This window comes from Camellia sinensis, chromosome 9, assembly GCF_055761805.1.
Source record: "Camellia sinensis isolate YWXY chromosome 9, ASM5576180v1, whole genome shotgun sequence".
NCBI lineage: Eukaryota > Viridiplantae > Streptophyta > Magnoliopsida > Ericales > Theaceae > Camellia > Camellia sinensis.
The window spans coordinates 93079133-93095217 of record NC_138969.1 but is presented as its reverse complement, the minus strand read 5'-3'; positions in this window follow the sequence as shown (position 1 = coordinate 93095217).

The window sequence follows — 16085 nt, the reverse complement described above, 5'->3', positions numbered from 1 at the left end:
AGACCGCCGCGGGGTTGTTCGGTATGCCCAAAGGATGCTGGGGAGTTCCTCAGCCCACTTTTCTTTGGCCTTTTCCAGCCGCTTCTTCAACCGATCAAGTATGATCTTGTTCGACCTCTCGGCTTGGCCATTGGACTGTGGGTATGCCGAAGTAGAGTTGTAGAATTCAATCTTTAAATCTTCACAAAACCCTCTGAATAGGCGACCGTCAAACTGGGTGCTGTTATCAGAGATCAGAATTTTGGGGACGCCAAACCGCGTGACCACGTTCTGCCAGAAAAACCGCTTCACGCCTTTCTCCTTGATTGTTGCCAAAGGCTCCGCTTCAATCCATTTGGTGAAGTAGTCTGTGGCTGCGATGAAGAACTTCCGGTTGCCTGGTGCTGTTGGGAGCGGCCTCACTATATCTAGCCCCCACATCGCAAAGGGCCAAGGGCTGGTGAGGGGAAGAAGTTCCCTGGCCGGCTGGTGGATCTGGTGGGCAAACTTCTGGCATTTCTCACACTTGCGAACATATTTTTGGGCGTCAGCTTGCATGCACGGCCCCCAGTAGCCTTGCGAAATAGCTCGGTAAGCCAAGGACCTGCCCCTTATATGACTACCACAGATGCCTTCGTGAATTTCATAAAGGAAGACTTCAACGCTGCTCGGATGCACACACTTCAGGTATGGACCGGTGAAAGACTTCTTGTATAAAAGGCTTGATGGAGAGAGCCAAAACCGCTCAGACTTCACCCGCACTTTACGTGCTTCCTTCTTGTCGGCTGGAAGGGTCCGTTCTCTGAGAAAGAGGATGATAGGGTCCATCCAAGAAGGACCTAGCTCGATGCAGAGTACTTCGGTCTACCCGATTTCCTCAATGCTGGGCCTCGAAAGGAATTCAATCAAAAGAGGGTTGGGAGATGTGCTGTCGACCATAGAAGCAAGGCCGGCCAACTCATCTGCTCGGCCGTTTTCTTCTCGGCCAATCTATTGGACCCTGATCGCCTAAAATCGCTTGATGTGGTCTCTGACCAGAGCTTGGTACTTCATCATTCTGTCATCCTTTGCCTCGTAAACCCCAGAAACTTGGTTAACCACAAGCTGGGAATCACTGTAAACCATTAGCTCGGATGCTTGCATCTGAAGCATGCTCTTGAGACCGGCCAATAGCGCCTCGTACTCGGCCTTATTGTTGGATGCGGAGAAGCCAAGGGTGATAGAATGTTCAATAGTCAGTCTGTCTGGCGAAATCAGAACTATACCCAGCCCGGCACCGTGACGGTTCGAGGCTCCATCAACAAAAAGTTTTCACATTTCGCCGACAAAGAGCTTCCAACACTCTGAGGGGTCCTGAGAAGCCTGAAGGTTGAAGGGATCACGGTTGCTCTGCTGTTCGGCTTCCGGTCCCGTGCTGAGCGGTTCCACTTCAGCCCCCCTTGGTGATTCGGCGCCGGACTCAGCAAGTTGTTCCATAATGCCTGAGTCTGTAGGCGAATCGCCAGGTTGCGGTATTATGCCGGCCGCAGGCTCTGTGCTGAGCGGTTCCATTTCTTCCCTCCTCGGTGATGTGGTGTCGGACAAAGCGGGTTGGTCAGTGATACCCAACTCCATTATCGCATCACCGGGCTATAGTATCGTATTAACTGAAGGTGCTTCGGCAGGGCGCGCAAGTTCCACGTCGCCAATGCCGCCGAGTTGTGGTATTTCGGTCAAGCTTGCATTCTCCTCTTCATCTGCCACAGCAATATCGACCGGGCATACCGGATGAGTTCCAGGTGAGAATTCAGCAACGAAGTCGGCCAAAGTCTGGGCTTTATGGTAGTGCGTGGCTGGAACTTCACATCGAACTGTCCCAATTCGACCGCCCACTTAAGAATCCGACCGGAGAAGTCTGCCCGTTCGAACAAAGCTTTGAGAGAGAACTCGGTCAAGACGATGATGGTATGGGCATGGAAATAGTGTGCCAACTTCCTTGAAGCCATCATCAAAACTAACACAAGTTTTTCCAGCGGCAAGTACCTCGACTCTGCCGGTAGCAAGGTTTTGCTGACGTAGAAGATGGGTAGATGTTTGATTCCTTCCGACCGAACAAGCACCGCGCTAACTGCGTGCTGCGATACGGCCAGATAAAGGTAGAGTTCTTCTCCGGGCTTCGGTGTGACCAACAACAGCGCTGAAGACAAATACTCCTTGAGGTCGGCCAAAGCCCGGTCACACTCTTCATCCCATGAGAACTTTGATTTCAAGGCTTGAAAGAAAGGGCGGCAGCAATCTGATGACCGGCTTATAAATCGGTTAAGCATGGCGGGCCATTCCGGCCAGATGCTGCACATCCTTAGCCGAGCTAGGCTGTTTTAACTCTTGCACGGCTCGGATTTGTGTAGGGTCTGCTTCGATACCTCGGTTCGTGACTAGGAAACCCAAAAATTTTCTAGATCCCACGCCGAAGGCACACTTAGACGCATTCAAGCGTAGCTTGTGCTTTTTGAGAATGGCGAACATCTCGGCCAAATCGGACAAATGGTCTTCTTGATGCCGGCTCTTAACCACCATATCATCAATATAAGCCTTCATTGTCCGGCCTAGCAGAGGAGCGAACATCTTGGTCACCATCCTTTGAAAAGTTGTCCCGGCGTTCTTCAAACCAAAAGGCATGACTCGGTAGCAGAAGAATCCCCTTGGTGTTGTAAACGAGGTGATCTCTCGGTTGGACCCATGCATGGCAATCTGATGGTAGCCACGGTAGGCGTCCAAGAAACTGAGCCTGTTATGTCCATCCGTCAAGTCCACAAGCTGGTCTATTCTAGGCAGAGGGAAGCTGTCTTTCGGACAAGCTCGGTTGATGGTCTTGTAGTCAATGCAAACTCGCCACTTCCCATTCTTCTTGGGCACCACGACCGTGTTTGAAATCCACCGAGGGTAGTGCACTTCTTGAATTGCTCGCGCCTCAAGCAAGTTCTTCACTTCCTCCGGGGAAAACATTGAGATGATGGCATATAAAACTCGGATCGAGACCGGGCATGTCGTAAGGTGACCATGCGAAGACTTCGACGTTGGCCATCAAAAACTCAACCATGTCGGTCCTTTCTTGGGCTGTAAAGCTTGAGCCGAGCAAGAAGAACTTGTCTGGATGCTCTGTATCAATGCGCACTTCCACCAATTCCTCGACAGCTTTGTCCTCGGCCTTGGTGCCCACATCGTCAAGGATTTCCCGGTCTTCCGGTCCCTCAATCATTTGAACAAAGCCTTTGGCAGCTCGGCTCCTATTGACCGCCACGAAGCATTGCTTCGACATGACTTGATTGACCCAAATCTCCTCAATTGCCCCCATAACCGAGGGAAGTCTCATTACCTGATGATAGGTCGACGCTACGGCTTGCATAGCGTGAAGCCATCCCCTTCCAAGGATCAAATTATAAGTGGATGGCACCTGCAACACCCAGAACTCCATCTGCTTTACCACAGACCCCGCTTTGACTGGCAGGATAATCTTTCCCAAAGGCCACTCCGGCTGTGAGTTGAAACCAACCAGTGGCGAAGTTGCCGGGGCCAAATCTGTATCCTGGAGCTTGAGCTGTTTGAAAGCGTCGTAGTACATGATCTCGATCGAGCTTCCCTGATCGATCAAGATCTGTTTGACATCAAATTCTTTGACGCGGAGTGTAACCACTAGGGCATCGTTGTGCGGCGTCTGAATGCGCTCTAGGTCTCTTGAGGAGAAACTGATCACATCTTTTTCTTTGGTCTTCCCCCTCTTAATCGCAGGCTGAACCGAAAAAACTTCCCTCATGTGTTCTGCCTTCTTGATCATACCGCGGAGCTCGCATACACGCGCCGGCTCCACTATGCCGTGGATGACATTAACAACCCCTTGTGGAGGTGGATCTCAGTCATCCGGTCCCCGCGAATCAACCGGAGCTTGGTTTGCCTTCACGCCCCCATCAATGTAAAGGTTCAAGTGTTTGGCTAGGACTAGCTCTTCCAAGTGTTGCCTCAAAGGCAAACAATCCTCTGTCTGGTGGCCTTGCTCCCGGTGAAACGTGCAACGGTACCTCGGATTGAAGCCCTTCTGTCCGTCGCCTAACTTAGCAGGAAACCAGACATATTTCTCCTCACGGATTTCATTAAGTATGCGATAGATTGGAATCTTGAAGACCGTGGTGATGCTTGTCCTTGCTTTCAACCTTCTGTTTGCATCGGCTACGTCATCCCGGGGGTAGTCATCCCGGTCATTCCGACGTCCCCTACCCCGATTTTTGCGATTTGAGCCACGGTCCGATTCCTCAGTGCGGTCACTTGATCGACTGGACTCCTGCCCAACCGTGTGCACTTTGCCAGCTGACCTCTTGTCCGCTACTGCTGGAGTTGTTTTCGTGGTAGATGCCGACGCATCATCCTCCACACAGATGTGCTCATTGATGCGCTGCATTAGCTGGCCTATGGATGTCGGCTGGTGCATGGTAAGCGAGTCCCGCAGTCTATGTCTGACCGAGAGACCGCGCTTGTATTGTGTGATTGCAAGGTTGACCGGGCAATCCAAAATCTCGTTGAAGGTCTCCCAATATCTGGAGTTGTATGCCTTCAATGTGTCGCTCGGTTCCATCTTGACACTCAGTAGGTGGTCAACTTCCTTCGGTGTTTTGGTGTTTGTTTTGAAGCGCGTCACAAAGGCTTCGGCCAACTAATGCCACCTTTCTATGCTCCCCTTCGGCAACCTCTCAAACCATTTTAAGCCCCGCTCGCCCAAGCTTGACGGGAAGATTAGGCACATAAGAGCATCATTTCGCCTGTGTCCGGCCATGACCTGTCGGAAGTGGCTTACATGCATATAAGGATCGGTTTTACCGTCATAGAGCGTGAACTTTGGCTGGTGGAACCCTGTCGGAAGCGGTGTTATTTCTATCTCCAGGGAGAAAGCAGTGGCGCTCAACCTAGCCAAGTCTGTGTCTAAAAGGAGAGGTGCAACTAGGCGGGGTGGAGGCATTCCGACCTCTTCACTGGCGTGACCCCCATAGGATAGCCGTTGGAATGCCGGCACCCTCTGAGCCTCCCGCCAGCAAGCCCGTTCCTTCAAGACTGCCTGCAAATCCTCTGAATGAGCAGAATATGAATACCTCGACGTCGTCGCCGGACGTGAGGGTCGGTAGGTACTATCTTGCGCGCTGGACTTCTCTTCGTGCGCGTCGGAATCCCCAACCTTGTAACTTCTGGTGATCGATATGAACGGAGTACGCCGCTGGCTCTGACTACTTGAACGGCCTGGTTAGGTGCGCTCACTGTGGTCACCCACTCCAGCTACACCTTTTCCTTTGACATGCCGCTTAAGATCCTCCGTCTCCGCTGCCATTCGCCGGATGACGGCGTCTTGGTCCCGTAGCTTGTGTTCCAGTCGTCTGGCGTGCGATTCTCTCCGCCGCCGATGACCGTCTGGACTCCGTGAATGACCAAAGCTTCTGCCGCGCTTATCCCGCGCATCTTTTGAATGTCCTCCCGGAGAAGTCTCCAAGTCCGCCATCGGTGGAATGATGATGGGATGTCCTTCTCTCCGTCTGCCTGACTCCGGGGTAACTCCGTCGATGGCAGACAACGGAATCTCGTCGTTGTTCGCCATAGATGGCGATCAGATGAGCCTCGAAGACAAGGTTTTGTCTTGCAAAATTTCCTACTGACGGCGCCAATTGTGCGGGGAGCAAATATTCAGGCAAGCCCGCACTCCTTTCTTCCAAGCTTCTGCCTGTTCGATCGACCTGCGAGCACAACGGCGGTGAGCTACCCGGCGGTGTGTGGCCGGAAAACCCCTCCGACGATCAAGTTAGACACACACACAGGGATAGAGAGAGAGAGGACTGAGTTGTGTTCAGTGTTTTTCTCACCAAATTGTGTCATCTCTAGCATGGGGGGCGCAGACATGCTTATATACCTTCTGCGCCCCAAATCTACTCCCAGTGATCTCTCGACACGTGGTGCTGCTATTCCATCTGTCAGCACAAATCTTGCTGAACATCACCTAACCCAACTGCCAGCCCACTCTACTGGGAGCACGGCAGCCGAGCTGCAGCATCTCGGCTGTAAACGGTCATGCTGCGCTTCATGCCCAAGTGCTCCATTAGCCAAGCTCCTTTCTAGCCGCGCTCGACTGCATTCCGGCGAAGCCAAGCTTGAGATTGGTCATACCGGTCAACCAAAGGCCTTCCTGCCGAGCTTCAGGCATGAGCCTTAATACCGAGCTATGGATGCGCGCTTTCCAACTGCGCAACGCATAAACCGTAGAACCCTTACTTGACCGGCCTTCGTGCCGACAAGGTCAAGTAGCTCGGTTCCACACGCCCTTGCCATAACCGGGCAAAAATCACTTCTGGGTGGACCCAGGATACCACGGCCCAAATATGTTCGGCCCACAATTTGTCCGGTATTACCATGGCCCAATCCAGATCATATTTATCCCTCTCACCTTCTTTATTTATTCTTCTATTTCCACATTATTTGTACTAGTTTTGATTCATTTAATTTTACTAAATAAAGTTAACGTAATTATGTTAATCTTATAAGACTATTTGTATTTTCTCTAAATTTTGGCGAGGTCTCTATATTTATTATTCAATTTATCTGTGTGATTTTTTTATTTTTGTCAATAGGTAAGAGAATAATTATATTATAAAAAATATTTATATCATCGACCACTGATTCATAATAGTTAGAAAGTTAACAAAATTTAATAACCAATTCACCAAGCCCACAAAGCTAGGCCCAACAATCCATAATGGAGGAAAAAGAAACCATTACAAAGAATATCAAACTCATTAGGGGTGCAACTTGGGCGGGCTCAACTCGAGCAACCTAAGCTCAGCCCGAATTTTTTTAGGACTTGGACAAAATATTTTCAAATTTGGTACGGGCTTGGGCAAAAATTTAGAAGCCCAAATTAAATTTGGGCGGGCTTGGACAAAGACGTCAAACAACCCGAGCAACCCGAAGCCTGAATTTTATATATATAGATATATAAAAATATTAAATATATATATATAAATTATTAGCCATTACATGATATTAAAGTAATTTGTATCGTTAAATCATATTGAATATATATTACATATACAAACAACATAAAATCTTACTTTTTTTTCTTTTTTTTTTCACTCATAAATTGCAAGGACTATTATAGTGACATCTCTCTTACATTATATAAATTATTTATTTTGATGGTATTAATGATTTTCTATAAATAAAAAAAATTGTAAATAGAGTCAAATTTAATAATTTAATAATATAGCTGCAAAAAAAAAAAAAAAAAAAAAAACTAAAAATTCATTTACAATCCGAGCAATTCGGCCAACTCAGACAATTCGGGTTTAACTCGTGTCTGGCTTGGGCACACAACCTCGGGTTACAATTCGGGCTTGGGCAGGTCTCAGCACAACTTGGGTTGGGCTTGGACAACCTCCCAACCCGACCGAACCCGCCCGAGTTACACCCCTAAAACTCATCTCTGTATAAGTTAAATCTGAGACTTCACATTACAAACGGTGCTATACAACTAGTAGGCCCAATGCCTGATTATTTATCTTTGTGATATGGTTTTATAAATACATGTTTTTTGAAATGACATAATTGCCCCTGAACTTTGTTGGAAAGCCCTGCTATTGAAGGTTACACGGGTGTGTGAGCAGGTGCCATCAATGGCCTTTAAATACAAGATCTTCACAATGTTTTTCATTAACACAAAGTGCCAACAATGCCAAGTGAGTTGTGATCTTTTGTCCTCTTCCTCTCTTGTAACGGTGTTAATGGATCAGGTCAGATTTCAATATAAATCATGAATAGAATTGATTTTTATGATTCGAAAGAAAATAGAATCATAATTAAATTTCGAGCTCTATCTATAACCTAGAGGCCTCGAAAATTAAAAAAAAATATGGACCAATGAGACATTCAGCAACAAGAAAAAAAAGAAAAAGATTGAATAGAGAAACTTTCGAATATTTGGCATTCTCATATGTTAGTTTGATTCTATAATTTTAAATTATATATATATATATATAACAATATACATAATATATAGTTAATAATAATAAACAAACTTACAACAATTAGTATTAACTGAGTTACATGGACTTTGTCAATTTCAAAGTAAAAACATATTGGTGGCAACTTCTATACTCTCGTTTTTTTAAATTTACATACAAATATATTAAAACAAATATATTAAAATTTAATTTGATTCAAAACATTCATTTGAATCAAATTAGATCAATTTTACCCCTTCTACCAGTTCAAGTACCAAACCATCACCCGTTAAGACAAAGGAAAAAATACACACAAATTTTATGTCCCATATCTCTTTCATCCATCTATTTTAAAATCTAACTTCATTAATTTTAATCGTATAGTAGAAAAATAACTTACGATTTAAAAGAAGGAACTGAAAAAGCTGTCTTGAGCTTGATTTTGCATGTAAATCTAGATAATACCTATCATTACACATTTTATGATATTTTATGAACAACTACCAGAATAAATAAAAGTTCAGTTGACATATTTAAATTACTTTTATTTTTTCATTATTTTATTAGCTTTAAACCGGTATAATGCATGCAAGGAAAAAAAAAAATTATGTTTGCTTAAACAAAAAAAGCAAAATAATTATTCATGCGTGTGCATTTGTACAATTAACTTACGGAACATGTTTCATTAATTATGTCTGTCATGTTCTTGGAAATATAATCTTTACCAAATAGATTGAAAAGGAAACAAATAAGAAATTAATCTTTACCAAATAATTGCATTCTAAATTTGTAATTCATTAACGTTTTAGACTTCCTTTATCGAGAGAAAGAGAGAGAGAGCCCTGTGGTATTTGACAACCAATACAAGGTTTCAAGTAGGATAAAAAGTTGAGTCCGGATCGTCTGCCGTGGTTGTCTGCGGTGCTTTCTGCAGTGGTCCAAAACGTCGTTTTGGACCTTTTTTTTTTTTTTCTTCTTCTTCTTTTTCCTTCTTTTTCGTCTTTTCAGCCTCTCTTTCACTTTTACTTCTTCATTTTTACTTCACAAGAAGCCAAAACACGAACAGGGAAGAAGTGGTTCAGGATGTTTGATCGGGATAGCAACAGGTACATCACGACGGCAAAGTTGACGGGAATGATCGGAGAAGCCGATAAACTTGGTCATTTTCCTCCGATCTGTTCCGATCTGCATCACCGTGAAGAGATCGACCTCCGACAACGAATCTTCTTGAAACATCTTTATAGAGCATCAAAGATCCTTCGTCGCAAAAACATATCGAGTGGGTTTGATTCATGAAGTGTGATCTGTGTTTTTTTTGGAACACACAAAGTGGATTTGATTCATGAAGTTTTTTTTTTTTTGGGAACACATCTAGTGGGTTTGATTCGTGAATTTTTTTTTATTTTTTTTTGGAACACAGTGGGTTTAATTTATGAAGTTGTTTTCAAATATTGTATCAAATAGTTCTGCAAATGACTTCTGGTAAAATAAATCTTACATATACATATATATATTTTTTGATTGAGATCTGGTTCGTATCTGCAATTTGCAATGCTAGTGCTTGTGTGTGTGTGTGTGTGTGTGTGTGTGTGTGTGTGAGAGAGAGAGAGAGAGAGATGGATAACAGAGGAGGAGATGTAGATAATTTGCAAATTTTGGTGATGGTGGTGAGTTGAATACACCAATTGGAAGGAATAATTCTAGTCAAAATCAGAATCATAGAATGAGATGAAGCAAATAAGTAAACAAATTGATTCTTTGGAATGAGTGGTGCGGTGATTGCATTCTCTTGCCATCCATTTTCGTCTCTGTGTGTTTGGATTGTGGTTTCTCAGACATGTGAGAGATGAGAGAGACGAAAAAAAAGAAAGAAGAAAAAAAAAAAAAAAAAAAGGGTCCAAAACGACGTGGTTTTGGACCACTGCAGGAAGCACCGCAGACAACCACAGCAGACGATCCGGACAGGCTCTATATTCCTAGAAATTAATTATTTTAATTGACAGATAATAAAAGCAGCTTCTCATTTACGTGTCCTCACAACATAAAATTTTCAAAGTGAAAATGGATATACACTACGGGATTTGTTTAGATAGGTTGGATAAAAAGGATTGTAATATATTGGATTATTAGTTTTGAGATAATTAATTTATGAATTATTTTGCTAGAAATTATGTGTATTCAACTATTTATGTGACTTTTATTTTTTTAACCAAACAATAGATTAGTAAATCTATTGATCATAAAATCTAACTCATATCACAATCTCATAAAACAAACGCTTCCTACAACGCAATAACTATCCTAAATTTAAAAATAAATAAACTATTTATGAGAATTGCTTTATCGTATAGAAAGCCTATATATATCAATGAATTTTAGTTTTTTTAAAAATCAAAATTGAGGAGTGAAAAAGGGCAATTATGACATTTCAATAGTATCTATACTTTAACACTATATATATCACCTTGAGGCCTCCCGTGCATGCCACCTCTTCATATTACAACGTTGATAAATTTTCCACTTTGAAAGCCAAAAAACATGGGCAAAACTACAACAGTTTCTTTATTTAATACACTTCTTTTTAACCAACCTCTATTCAATTCTGTCACTATTTGTAAGAGGGGCTAATTTGAGCCCACTAAATTATTTAGGCCCAATAGCCCAAGATTAGTGGGCCCGAATTTATCGCAAGTCCAAGAATCGGTGGGCCCAGATTTATTGCCATCAAACGGATTGAATCGCCGTAAGCCTCGAAAGGGTTCGGGTCCACGAACCTAGAGACTTACTCGGGCCCGGACTCGAAAGGGTATTAAGCAAGCCTAGAGATCCGAGGCACTCGGACTCGAAAGGATTCGGACCCACGAATCTAGAGATCCGAAGTACTTGGCTTCGAACGGATTCAGACGCAATCTAGAAGTCGCTCCGTTAATGAGTCCCAGAACACTTGCGGGCTCGGAGCTTTCCGGGATCTACGCACCAGAACCATGGGCGTAATGGAGTTCGAACAAAGGACCCGATCCCGAGGACGGTGAGTGGAGATAAATTCACTCTTCGGTTAAACTAGCCTATACCCGGGTCGAGGTGGCACGACCCCGGGGGGTCCATGAGACTCGGCAATATTTTGCGGCAGGACGTCCTCTGGGACTACCCCTGACCCTTTGGGATGATTGGGGATCATTGGTTAGGTGTGGCTAAGAAGAAGGGTTCGCCGAGGGAGTGATCTCCTCTTCGGGGTTTTCTCATCCTCGGAGAAGTCACCTCCTCGGAGAGGTCACCTCCTCGGACAAGGTGGTTAGAGAGAATATCTCCCATGTGCCTTGCACATGGGCTCCATCCTACATCATGAGGTGCCTATAAATAGCACCCACCCATAGCTTTACAAGGGATGGATTTTGGAGCTTTTTAACTCTTGGGAAAGAACTAATTTCCCTTCTCCATTATCAACCTTGAGAGTGAAAGTGGGAGATCAATGGGAGAGCCTTGCCATTATTCTATTCTCTAGCCATTTTGCCTTCTTCTTCACCCAATCTCTTATCTCCATCATCTCCTTTACTCTTGTGTTCTTGAGTTGAGACCATTGAAGAATCTAAGCCTCTCACATTTCTTCTAGAGAATTCGAAGTTGTTCTTCAAGGATCTTCGAAGATTTTCGAATTTTCCAACTCCTTTCTTGAACCCTCTCCTACATTTTGGCGACTCCACTGGGGAGGCGGATTGGTTAATGGTCTCAACGAGATCTGGAATCCACACAACTCCAACAAGGATGGCGGGAGAAGATGAAGTTCACCAACAAGGATCCTCTAATGGTGGTGATGACAGAACCACGGCTCTAGATCAACCACTTTTGCTTGAAGCCATTCAAGGACTTCAAAATACTCAGCAGGAGATTCTTACCACTCTTCAGAATCTCACTCACACCATGTTGGTGATGAGTTCTAACTTTGCACCGGCGCCAAACGGAAATCAAACTGGTGGTGGAGTTATTCCCGCCGGAGCGCAAAATCAAATCCAAGGAGAAGTAAGCCCCAATCAGCCTATGGCTCATGGCAACACGGTCACAGTAACACATGCTCAAACCACAGTAGGAGGCAGCAGTTTGCCCATGCCCGGGCTCCATGGCGTGCCAAGCCAAGATCCAATGGTGACTAGGGGAGTTTCTGGTGTAATGAATGGCGTTCCGGCGACTGTTGGTGTCCAGGAAAACATAAGGAGCATGATGGCGCAAAAGGGAGCTCTACCCGTACCTAATCTTGTTACGCCACCAATAAATGTTACCCAAGCACCAAGCGGGCCTCTTTTGGTGCCGACAACAAATCTGCAAGCACAACCCGGTATAGCGGCACCGTGTGGTGGACTCTACGGGCCTCAATTCAATATCTCATCACCAACTGGCTTGTCTATAGGCGCTGATGGCCAGTATCGTCAAATGTCCTCACCAATGACGAATTCGCAGCACCAGAATGGCCAAGTCGCCCCTAGCTCAGTCTTCGGGTCCACAAGCCAAGTCCCGGGAATACCACCATCAAACTCTCTCCCTCAGCAGTTTCTCACTCTCGCCGATGTGCAGGCCATGTTCGATCTCGAACGGGGCAAGAGGACCTTACCCTCTTTGCCTGATCCAGACATCAAGCCGCCTTACCCCATTGAGATGCTGAGCTATCCATACCCTGACGGGTATACAGTGCCGAAGTTCATCAAGTTCGACGGCAAACAAGGAAATGCCCGAGAACATGTTGTGCGATTCATCGAGACTCTGGGTATTCATGGTTCAAACCACGTCCTCCGACTGAGAGAATTCTCTAAGTCCCTCACCGACCGAGCATATAGTTGGTATGTTAATTTGGCCCCAAACTCTGTCCGAAGTTGGGAGGAAATGGTTAACAAATTCCACTCCAAGTTCTTTCAAGTGGCGGAGAAGGTGACCACACTTACATTGTGTAAAGAGAAGCAACAAGAAAGTGAAGACATCCTTGACTACGTCAAAAGGTTTCAGGACAAGGCCGTAGATTGTCATGAAGCAGTTGAGGAGAGTTATCTGGTTCAAATCTGTCTAGAAGGGGCATTGAGCAGGTACAAAATGTTTCTAGTTAATCACAAGCTACCCACCTTCTCGGCATTAATAGAAGCAGCTCGGAACATTAGCATTCCTTAGGCTCACGAGTCCGGATTTGAGGCCAGTTACGAGACTAGCTTCAGATCGTCTCGTGGACCTATTGTTGCTGCTGCCTCTACCCCAGATACTCGAAAGTCACAAGGAGGAGGTCATAAAGGCCAGAAGAGAAAGCAATATAATGGTGAAAAGGGAAATGTTTCTTATCCATGTGGAATCGAGGAAGTGAAAGCTCTAGTTAAGGAATGGGTGGCTGACGGAGAGCTAAAATTGCCTTATGTTGAAGAAATGCCATCAAAAAAGGACCGTGAGAGCCTTGAATTCTGTGTCTACCATCGTACATTGAAACATCCGACAGAGAAGTGTTGGACTCTCAGGAAAATCTTCAGAGATAAAGTCGAGGCAGACGAATTAAGGTTCAAAAAGCAAGGGACTCAAGACATCCGAGAACAACCATATCCTCAACACCGAGACAAGGGCAAGAATGTTGCTATGATAGCTTATGAAGGCCCGATGATCGAGGCTATCGCCAATCTTGATGACGATGATTGTTATCTTGACGACATCCTCGAGCCAGAGGGTGAGCAAGTTTACTATGGAAGTGCTCTCGATCCAGAGGGCAGAACATTTATGACTCATGGCGAAGATCCCTTTGATCCAGAAGGAGGAGAAGAGTACTATGGAAGAGGAGGACACCATGTTTATGTGGCATCTTATTTTGAGGAGACCGAGGAGATGGTTAACTACGAGCCTCCAAGAGTGGAAAAAGATCCGGATCACTATGCCAAAACCCTGCAAGACTGTGTAAAGTTCAAGCAGTTCTTTGACCAACTTGGACTTTCCAGGGAGGCAAGAACAGAAATCACCAAGTCCATCATTAATATAGCCGAGGCACACCATGAGGAATGCATGTCGACTGAGGGATCTATCCCGAGGAAGGCAAAAGAGCAATCTAGTGCCATTACTTTCTCCGAGACTGATCGGAAGTATCCTTTTTCTCACAACCGCGCGCTTTATGTGACTGCTTTTATTAACGGGGTTGAGTTCAAAAGGGCCTTTCTAGATAGTGGAGCCTCTATCAACATTATGACTCGCGCTACTCTAGAAAAGGCCGGAATCTCTGAAGAGCGCATTGTGAAGCAGCCGATAGTCATCACTGGCTTCGGTGGAGAAAGGAGAGTTACTGTCGGATGCGTAACAGTTGATTTAGCCGTCGGAGAGATTCGCTCGGCCACCAAGTTCCATATTATCGATTCTGAGGCAAATTATCACATCATTCTAGGGAGGACCTGGATGCATAGATATGGGGCTGTACCATCAAGTTATCATCAGTGTGTTAAGGCCAAATGGGGAAAGAAGACGGTGACAATTCAGGCTACAGAAAGGCCATTCGAGATCCATGAAGCTCATTATTCTGATGCCATCTACTTCACCGAACTGGCTGTCGAAGAAGTTCCCACCACCTCTAAGCCTCGAGGGGTCAAAATTCCTCGTTGGGAGGATATCAAAGATGACAAGGAGCCGATGGCAGAATCAAGTAAGCGGGCGATGTCTAGACCAGAAAGTTCGCCTATTCCTCGGAAGGTGATGAAAGTCCGAGAAGGAGGCAAGATGGTGTACTATTTATGAAGGTGCGGGGAGTCGGTTTCTTCAGTCACCGACTCCGAGTCAAAAGAAGAGCCTCATGACAATGATATAGTAATAAAGCCTGAAGTAGCTCCAGAATGCATGCAAGATGGACCGAAGCCTCAGCCCGAACAACTTATTGAAATAGATCCGAGTGATAGACAAGATGCACCGAGGCCGATATTCGTAAGTTCGAGCCTTAGCCTAGAGAAGCGGGAACAGTTGTTAAAGTTGATAAGCCGATACTCAGATGTGTTTGCTTGGTCATATAAGGAAATGTCCGGACTAGATCCTGACCTAGTCTCCCACTATCTTGATGTGTTCCCAAACTCCAAGCCAATTAAGCGAGCTGCTCGAAAATATCATGTAGATCTCGAAGAGAAGATTAAGGAGGAGATTGAAAAAACTTCAACAGGCTAGTTCTATCAGGCTAATGCAGTACCCCACGTGGTTGGCAAACATAGTGCCAGTAAAGAAGAAGAATGGTCAAATCAGAGTATGTGTAGACTTTCGAGATTTGAACAAATCTTGCCCGAATGATGAATTCCCTCTTCCTCACATTGACACCCTCATGGATGCCACCTCGGGACACCAGATGTTCTCATTCATGGATGGATTCAGTGGATACAATCAGATTAAGATGACTGAAGAGGACGCAGAAAAGACTGCTTTTAGAACACCTCTCGGGAACTTCTTCTATACAGTCATGCCTTTCGGACTCAAGAATGCCAGAGCAACTTACCAAAGGGCTATGACTGCAATCTTTCATGACATGATCCATCATAAGGTGGAAGATTATGTTGATGATCTAGTGGTAAAATCCAAGAAAGAAGAAGACCATCTCCGAGACCTTGAGAAGGTATTCAAGAGGTGCCAGAAATTCAAAATGAGGATGAATCTTCTCAAATGTGCTTTCGAGGTGACGGCCGGGAAGTTCCTCGGGTTTCTTGTACATAGGCATGGTATCGAGGCAGATGAAGACAAGGTCAAGTCTATCAAAGCAATGCCTCCCCCAAATTCTCAGAAGGAGTTAAAGAAGTTCCTCGGGAAGGTGTCTTATATTCGGAGGTTTATCCCAGCACTGGCAGAGATCTCTGCGCCTTTCGGTTCATTGTTAAAAGAAGATGCCAAGTTCGAGTGGAACCAGGAGCACCAAAAGGCCTTCGAGAGAATCAAGGCAGCCTTGACCTCGCCTCAGACCATGATAGCCCCGCAGCCCGGGGTGCCTCTAATGTTGTACTTAACTTCAACCCCCAAGTCCATAGGGGCATTATTGGTCCAAGATGTAGATGGAGCAGAACGCCCGGTGTATTACATCAGCCGGAAGATTCGAGGAGCAAAAGTCCGATATACTCCGGTAGAGAG